Below are 8,965 nucleotides of genomic sequence, written 5' to 3'. Positions count from 1 at the left end.
CTGTAATGGAGACAAAACGGGTGCGATAAATTCGAATAGAGGCTAACAAAAAAAAACCCTCCCCCCTGCAAAAAAGAAAAGACGTTAGGGTCAACAACCGGTTAGAATGTAAGTTTAATATTTTAATATGAAACTCTCTCAGTTAATTGATCCATAAATCACAACTGCATGTCAGAAAATACCAGTTACCTGTACAATCATTTGAGTTGCGGATAAACATAAAGGATTGACTTGACTCAGATTTCAACAGTATAATCTTAATTCTTATGTTTATCAATCACTCAATTGATTTTCAATTTGTTATGTTCTACTATCACTGACCCACCAATCAACACAGAGCATTCGTAATAATGCTTTAAGACACAGGAGAACTGTCTTTGCCCCCATGTTAGGGGAGCCAAAATGGACCACTTTTTTATTTTAAAAAGATAAAATACAAAGCATTAAAGTTGGTTGGAAACTGAAGTGAGGAAGGGAAAACCATTTAGAATTCTGCAGCCACTCATCAAGCTACAATCCCAGGATTCAAGCAAAACCAATGGCAAGCCACCTTCCCAAAGACCCCAAAATCCATGCAACGAAAGCCTCCATGATAGTGAGCCAGTGTGATCAGTGAGGTTGAGGTGATAGACTATGACTCTGGGAGACCAGGTTTAAATCCCTGCTTGGCGTGTGTAAACCCACTGGGTGATCTTGGGCAGCACACTCTCTCAGCCTCAAAAGAAGGCAAAACGGCAAACCTCTGAGAAACGTTGCCAAGAACATCCCATGAGAGGTGCGCCTTAGGAGCGGCATAAGTCAGAAACAAACTTGAAGACACACAACAAAACAAAAACAACTAATAACAGGTTTTGCTTTAGGGAAGGAACCCAATAACTCCATCAATTTCTAGCAAGTTCTCCACATCCCCATCCCCACAGATCAGGAGAGTTGGGGCAAGGCCAGTGGATCCTACTCACTGCAAACTACATGAGGGAGAAGCAAGGGTGATTAGAGTCTCCTTCCTTGGAGGTCTTTAAACAGAGGCTGGATGGCATCTGTCAGGGATGCTTGATTTGGATTTCCTGCATGGCAGGGGTTGGACTGGATGGCCCTAGTGGTTCTCTTCACAACTCTATGATTCTATATTCCTAAGTAGCAAAAACGCAACAATCTTTGCTTGCCGCCTGGACTTTGTGTGTTGTTTGTGCCCAAATAATTTCCAACTATGGCATCCCAAATGTGATCCTATCACGGAATATTCATGGCATGGTGTGTCATAGGGATTTGTCATTGCTTTTCCTTGAAGCTGAGAGTGTGATTTGCCCAATGGTCACTCAGTGGATTTTCTATTCCTGAGCTGGGTATCCAACCCTGCTCTCCGCCAAAATTCAGTCCAACATCAAAACCACTATACCACTCTGGCTCCTCTATAGAATAGAGTACCCAACACAAAGCTGGGATGACTAGCTATCCCAACCAACCCCCAAATTCAGAGCCTTCACCCAGGGAGTACATTGAACAGCAGCCCCTGACTGGACTAGATATTCCCATCTCCCCATCCCAGATTGAGTGCTGTACCTTTGCTTGCACTACATGGAAAGGCAGCCCCATGACTAGACTAGCTCGCCCACAATTGGCCATGGCTACCACAAGTCACCTCATAACCTTGGCTCAGCTTTTGCTGCATAAATGGAAAAGCAGCCCGAGTGGACTAGGTCTCCCAACAATCACCACATAGCTTTAGCTCAGGTTTGGTACAATAAATGGAAAGGAAGGCAGCCCCATGGAAGAACGTAGATCTCCCCACCATCAGCCTCGTAGTCTTGGCTCAGGTTTGCTGCATTAAGACTGAAGGGCAGCTCTATGACTAAACTAGTTATCCACCCCCTCAAATCCAAGAGCCTGGTGGTGTCCAAGGCTGAGAGAGTGTGGCTTCCCCAGGGTCAGCCAGTGGGGTAAATCCAAAACAAACGTACTCCTGGTTGGCTTGCGGGGCTCCCTCCCTGGTTGCCTCTTGAGCAGAGAGATGGCTACGCAGAGACAGGGCCAGGAATGGAAAGAACAAACATACCTGGCAGAAAGAGATGCCAATTAGCATTTGTGGGACAGTCTCTGTGCAGATCTTTTCTCCTCCTTCAGTGGGAGTGGCCCACTTTGTCCACAGAGCTTTAACCTGGAGGGTGGGGAGGCAGAGGCGGCCTTATATAGAAGAAGGCTGGAAAACCCTACACCTACCACCTTGCCCTGGGACCACTGGCAGGAGAGGAGCACCCAGTAGGCGAGAGGGCTTTGCTCACAGTGTAAGGGCGACATTTGGGCGGTGCCCCCAGCAGGTGACTGGGAGGAACCAGGTGGTGCCAATCTACTGCACCAAACCTGAAACCAGCTCTGCATTTTGGGGGGGGGGGTGAGTTTGGTGGGCGCTATCTAGTCCAGTCATGGGGCTGTCTGGTCAGTCTCCTTCAGCAAACTTGAGCCAAGGCTCTGAATTTGAGGCATGGGATATGGAGTTGGTGCAGAAGAGCCAGCATGTATAGTGGTTTGAGTGTTGGACGATGACTCTTCAGAGCAGGGCCCAAATTCTGGCTTGGCCAGTGGAAACCTACTGGTGACCTTGGGCAAGTCACACTCTCTCCATTCTCTGAGGATGGCAAAGGCAGACCTGCGCTAACGAACCTGCCAGGAATAGGAAGCCTTAGGGTCCGCCATAAGTAAAAATATCTTGGGGAGCACACAACAACAGCAAACAACAACATATCTTAGTCCAGTCATAGGGATGCCATTCATACTCTTGTCTTCCTCTGATGTTCTCAGATGTAGGTAGGTCCCCCGCCCCAACTTTGGCCTCAGCTGTGAAGATGGCCTGGCACTTTCCCACTTAACACAATCATAAACCGTGTGGGGGGGGGGGTGTATTATGGCAGATTTTGTTACATCAGAGGATGCATCTACATTGTGTAAATAATGCAATTGATCACCACTTTAAGTGCCGTGTCTCCACCCTACAGAATCCTGGGATGAATAGTCTTGTGAGGCACAAGCACATTTTGGCAAGAGAAGGTGAAATATCTGGTGAAACTACAAATCCCAGGATTCTGTCCTGATGAAGCTACATCACTTAAAGTTGGTGTTAAACAGCCTTATTTCTACAGTAGATGCACACCCCATGGCCATGGTTAGTCTGGAATAAACGGTACACACAGGGGACTTGTTGCAGCTTTGGTCTCATCTGCACTGAGAAATAATACACATTTGGCACATGCCTGGCCATGGCTCAATTTGAAGAGAGCTCTGGGATCTGGTAGTTTTGTGAGGTATTTAAGCCCTTCTTTGGTCTCTGATTGCTCTGGTGCTACAGCAGCTACCCACCCAGGTTCCATAACATAGAGGCATAACGTTAAAGTAGGTGCAAGTTGCATTATTTCTGCAGTGCAATTAGACCTTTGAGACTAACAATGTAAAAGAAATTGTCAATAAGATTTCACAGACGAGGTCTACTCAAAGGTCCTTTGCAAACTTATTTAATAAATCAGCCTGACCAGATGCTTTGGTGGGAAAAGGGGTCTTGTAGCAATTTAGAAAGAAGCCAGTAGCATCAGCTTTCAATAGGCAAAGGTCTACCTTCTCAGAGACATAAAAAGCTCATGCAAACAGCTTCTTTCTTTCAGTTAGTCTCAAAGATGCTACACTATCCCTTTGCAAACGGATTTCCAGATTAACACAGCTATTTTTCTGAATTCAACAACCAGAGCACTTTGTTATTGTGTGCATCCAAATCATTCTGATTTATGACTACTCTACGTTGAATCTTTTTCAAAGGGTTTCTTACAAGTTTTTTTTCAGAGGGGTTTTGCCATGACCATCCTCTGAGGCGTGAGAGAGTGTGACTTTACCCAAGGTCACCCAGTGGGGTTTGTGCTCGGAACAGGGAATTAAGGTTGTAGTCCAACGGGGTGCTAGTGTGTTTTTTGTCCCCCGTGGCACCTTTTCATGCTACAAAATGCATACTGACTCAGCGTTCTCTCTGAAAATTATTTTCAACATAAACGTTTATTAGTTTTACATCTGCTTCTTCAATGGCAGAAGAGGGAACATATGGAGTTATTTACTGAAAAGCAAGGTGTCTCTCTGTCTTTGGGAAACAGAATGGAATAGTGATGAGGTGATAAGTACAGTTTAGTGATGATCCTAAAGAGTAGATAAATGCAGCGAGCCTCCTGTCAACCAATAAAAGGACAGTTTTAGTGTGTGACCCTAAGGAGTAGATAAGACAGAATCCTGTTTTGCAATCTCACTTATATTTCACCATTTATCCATCCCTTGTTGTTGCATATCTAATCCACAGAGCTTCAGCCATCTGAATAAATGTGTTTGAAATCCATGAAAACTTCCTGTAGGCTCGCTGTGCTAAATCCATGTGGGATAAGCATCCTTCATTAAATCCTATTTGTGTGCTTGCCTCACGCTCCGTTTTCCTATGTTGGGGTTTTCCTAAAACAAAGGAGAATGGAGAACTTGATCTTATGTTTTGTGGGAACTTAAATCTTATGTGTTTAGTGGTTTAGAGACATAGCCATGTAGTCCGGAATATCAGTAGGCAAAGGGATCTTTGCAGCAACTTTTGGTCATTCTCCCATGTGTTGTTGTTTTTTATATTGCGACTGTGTGAATAATCTGCACTCACACATTCCAGATTTGTAGTTCACATATGGAATTGTAGCTATGTACATCTCGTGGATTTCAGTTGCTCACATGTCTTATACACTCAAATAAAGATGGAGTCCGATGATGTGAATGTATTTGGGTATGATCAAGGCATGCAGAGAGTTATCCCGGTTTCATCTCAGGTCTGATTCACATCATTATCACACCGCTGAGAATCCAACTCTTTAGAAAAACCCAACTTGTTGCCAATAGGTTAAGTGGATTTTTTGGACAGCCCCCCCGCCACCCCCAAAAAAAAACTTAATGGGATGCACTTGAAATGACAGGTGAACAACAAAGAGTCAAACCCAGATTCTACCTGGTTTTATTTCACTGTCTGAATAACCTCCCTGAAAGTGGTAGTATAAGCTTTCATAGACTTGGTCTAATGTCCTCAGATGCAGCTCATTCCATGCATTTGAGTGAAGTAAACAAGTCTAACAAAAGCTAATGCAACTACTTGTGCACAGTTAGTCTCAAAGGTGCTGCAGATCCGTTATGTTTTAATACGTATTGTAAACCGTGGTAAATTATTTTAAGTGGGATAGTCTATCTTGCACATCATTGTAATTAGTACAGTATTTTGCTTTGTTTTTGGGGAAAGGCAGGATGGTAAATTAAACCGAACAAATAATAACCCATCCAGATCTAGTAGAAACAGCCTTTCATAGTTCCCTTTAGCATGTAACAAATGTCAAGTTGCTGAGGATGGCGGGGGCCTGATAATTTGACTACAAGCATGTTCATCTCAGTCGCAAAGCTGTTGCATAACCAGAGTATTATGTGTTGGCATTCCGGAGTAGCAATGGTGATTTTGTGGTGTATCAGCTGCAAAGATAAAGGAAACCATGGCATTTTGAAGGCCGGTAATAGATTTGTTTGGTCGCACGGTCTTGGATGTGCGGCCCACTTTATTCTTTTCCTTTGGTGATAAACACTCCCTTCATGAGACAGTGGATAGTCCTTTGAAAATCTCTCAGAGTAATATCATATATCTTGGGGCCTGTAGGGCGTCCAGAATTGCTTAGAGTTTATCACCAGCAAGAAAAGTATCTCCTAACATGGTCTTTGCCCCGAATGTCTCTGATCAAGGGTGACCAGATGCCTAACTGCAAAGGAGGACAAGGCATCAAACACATGGAGGACATGTCAAGAAAAAATTGAGGGTGTTTACAAATCAAAGCTTGAAACCCTCCTATAAATATAAACGCATGTGTCTTAGGTCCGATTCACACTGCAGAAATAATCAGTTTGAGACTGCTTTGATTTCCCTGGCCAGTGCTAGGAAATTCTGGGAACTATAGTTTTTTGAGACCTTTAGCCTTTCTGTTATAAAGCTCTGGTGCCACAATAAACGAAAATTCCAAGGAGTACCCTAACACTGAGACAGGGCAGTTAAAGCGGTGTCAAACTGGATTATTTCTGCAGTGTGTTTGGGACGTGATGTAGTACATAATATTTCACGGAAGAAATAAGGATTCAGAATGTGGAAAGACATAAGAGAGAAAAGAAATATTTTTAAAAATTCAATCTTTCCAACAAACCCAGGAAAAGAGTAGTCACAGCATGAAAACAGAGAAATAGTAATACAAAATAGAAATGTGAAAGAAAAAAAAAAGCCCACCCTAATAACAACAGTTCTCGTCACAACTTTTTCCTGGTAACTTCCAAAGTTGCTCCTGTTCATGGCCTTTTTCGTTCTCTATGTATCAATATATACAAAAGAGATACAGGTGTAGTCTGGAGAATGTTTGAGGGGTGATATGATAGTGCTTTTAAATAGTTTGAAGTGGATGTCATATTGAGGATGAGGAAGCGGTTGTTTTCTGCTGCTCCAGAGACTAGGATAACGATAAATGGATGCAAACGTCAGGAAAAGAGATTCCACCTCAACATTAGGAGAACTCCTGACAGTAAGGGCTGTTCGACAGTGGAACAAACTCCCTGGAGTGTGTGGAGTCTCCTCTTTGGAGGTCTTTAACAGGCGTGGATGACCATCTGTCGGGGTGCTTTGACTGAGAGTTCCTGCATGGCAGAATGGGGTTGGACTGGATAACCCTTGAAGTCTCTTCCAACTCTGTAACTCTTTGACACTACATTTAATAATTAGATCATGTTCTAAAATCTGGAGCTTATTCACACTACACAAGTACAGTGTTATAGTCCACTTGAATCCCACCTGCGACTCTGGGAGCAAGGGTTTGATTCCCCACTAGGTGGCCTTTGAACTATCACACGTGTCTCAGCCTCACGGAAGGCAATGGCAAACCTCCTCTGACAATCTTGCTCTAAGAAACCCAAGTACAGTATACATTTGCATTAGGGTTGCATAAACTGGGGATGACTTGCAGACACATAAGAACAACAGTAACAACAACAAACTGCCAATCCCAAGATTCCATAGGATGGGACCATGGGCATTAAGTGCGATATACACTATGGACTTCATCACATGGGAATAATTGGAAGTATAAACAGGGATACCCTGAAAATAACATATTCTTTATTAAGATTTTCACACGATGTCACAATTAAAGTGCCCTTATCCTGAGAATAATTGTGATAAGATTTTCAGATGTCACGTTGAAAAGCGATTAAAGTGCCATTATCCCATGAATAGACACAGCAGCAGATCATTAGAATATCACACTTGGGCTAATTTGACAAAAAAGAGATTAAAGTGCATTAAGGCATCCGCAAATAAAGCAAAAATGGCGAGTATTGCACAAATGATAATCAGATGCAATTGTGCAAATAAAGTAATATCAGAAATGCATTGTTGCTGAAATCCCGAAAGTAATAATAATAATAATAATAATAATAATAATTTTTATTTATATTTCCCAAGGATTGAAGTGGGATTACATCATTAAAACAACACATAAAATTCTAAAAAGACAACCTGTAAAATACTAATGCAGTCAGCCCTTCTATACTGGATTTTTTTATACATGGAGTCAAGCATCCACGGTTGAAATGGTTCAAAAAAAGTATAAATTTCAAATATCAAACTTGATTTATCCATTTTAAAAAAATAAGGGACCCCATATTGCATGTCATTTATTAAATGGGACTTGAGCATCCACAGATTTTGTTATCCATGGGGGATCTTGGAACCAGCCCCCAGCGTATAACAAGGGTCCGCTGTACGAATTACTCATTCCTATATAGTCAAGTGGAGGCATTAATCATGTTCTCTTATACAGAATCAGGTGGATAAGCCCGCAGGAAGAGATCCGTCTTAAGTGCCTTCTAAAGGCCTCTAAGGTGGTGATAAGATGGATCTCTTCCGGTAGACTATTCCACAATTTAGGGCTGCAGCAGTAAATGGCTCTATGGAGGTTGTGGTTAATCTAGTAGTATAGTATCCAACAAATTCTTCCAGATGTTCTGAGAGTACGGGGCAGATTGTGTGGGAGAGGCATTCCCGCAAGTAATTCCGGCCCGAGCCACGTAGGGCTTCAAAGGTAATAACCAACACCATCTACTCTGCGCCTGGAAGCTGATTAGCAGCCAGTGAGAGATTTCAACACTGGTGTTATAGGGTCCAACCTAGAGGTACCGGTGACCAATCTAGCTGCAGCATTTTGAACCAGTTGAAGCTTCCAAACTGGGTAAAAAGATGTGCTTTCTTTGTGATCATTTAATGGTGGATTTTGTATGACGTTGTGTAATTACACAATATTCCCGGTATAATGTCATGGGATAAACTCCCACATCCTTTGTGTGATAACTCCATTACAGGGGATTTTCCCATGATTGATTTGTTTGCTGTTTATTGCCTGGTTATTCCCAGGTTATCCAGGAAAATGATTCTGGTGTGTGAAAATGTTAATCACATTTTAATTGCAATTGCAGGATTTTCACGAGATAATCCCGGTTTAAACTACCAATATTCCCTTGTGTGATAACATCCAAAGATTGCATCATGTGGAATGGGCCCCAGTATCACAAGAACATGAAGTTCAGCCTCAGTGTTAGTGACATGTGGACTGTTGTGAGGATTGTACCTATATACAGTGGTACCACCGGGTTACGAATTAATTCGTCCGCCGCCGCTTTCGTAACCCGAAATACTTCGCAAGCCGAAAAACCCATAGGCGCTAATGGGGAAAAGCCGCGATTTCATGTGAAATAGCGCCGAAAAGCACCAAAAAAAATTTGTGTCGAACACGAAAAAACCTCGTACCCGGAACAGTTTTTTTAAATGGATTTTTTCGTAACCCGGAAATTTCGTAAGGCGGCGCATCGTATCCGGGGTACCACGTGTAAATGTCCT

The sequence above is a fragment of the Sceloporus undulatus genome, chromosome 2 (genome assembly GCF_019175285.1).
Source record: "Sceloporus undulatus isolate JIND9_A2432 ecotype Alabama chromosome 2, SceUnd_v1.1, whole genome shotgun sequence".
Taxonomy (NCBI): Eukaryota; Metazoa; Chordata; class Lepidosauria; order Squamata; family Phrynosomatidae; genus Sceloporus; species Sceloporus undulatus.
The sequence above is the reverse complement of the archived record's forward strand: the minus strand, read 5'-3'. Positions refer to the sequence as shown.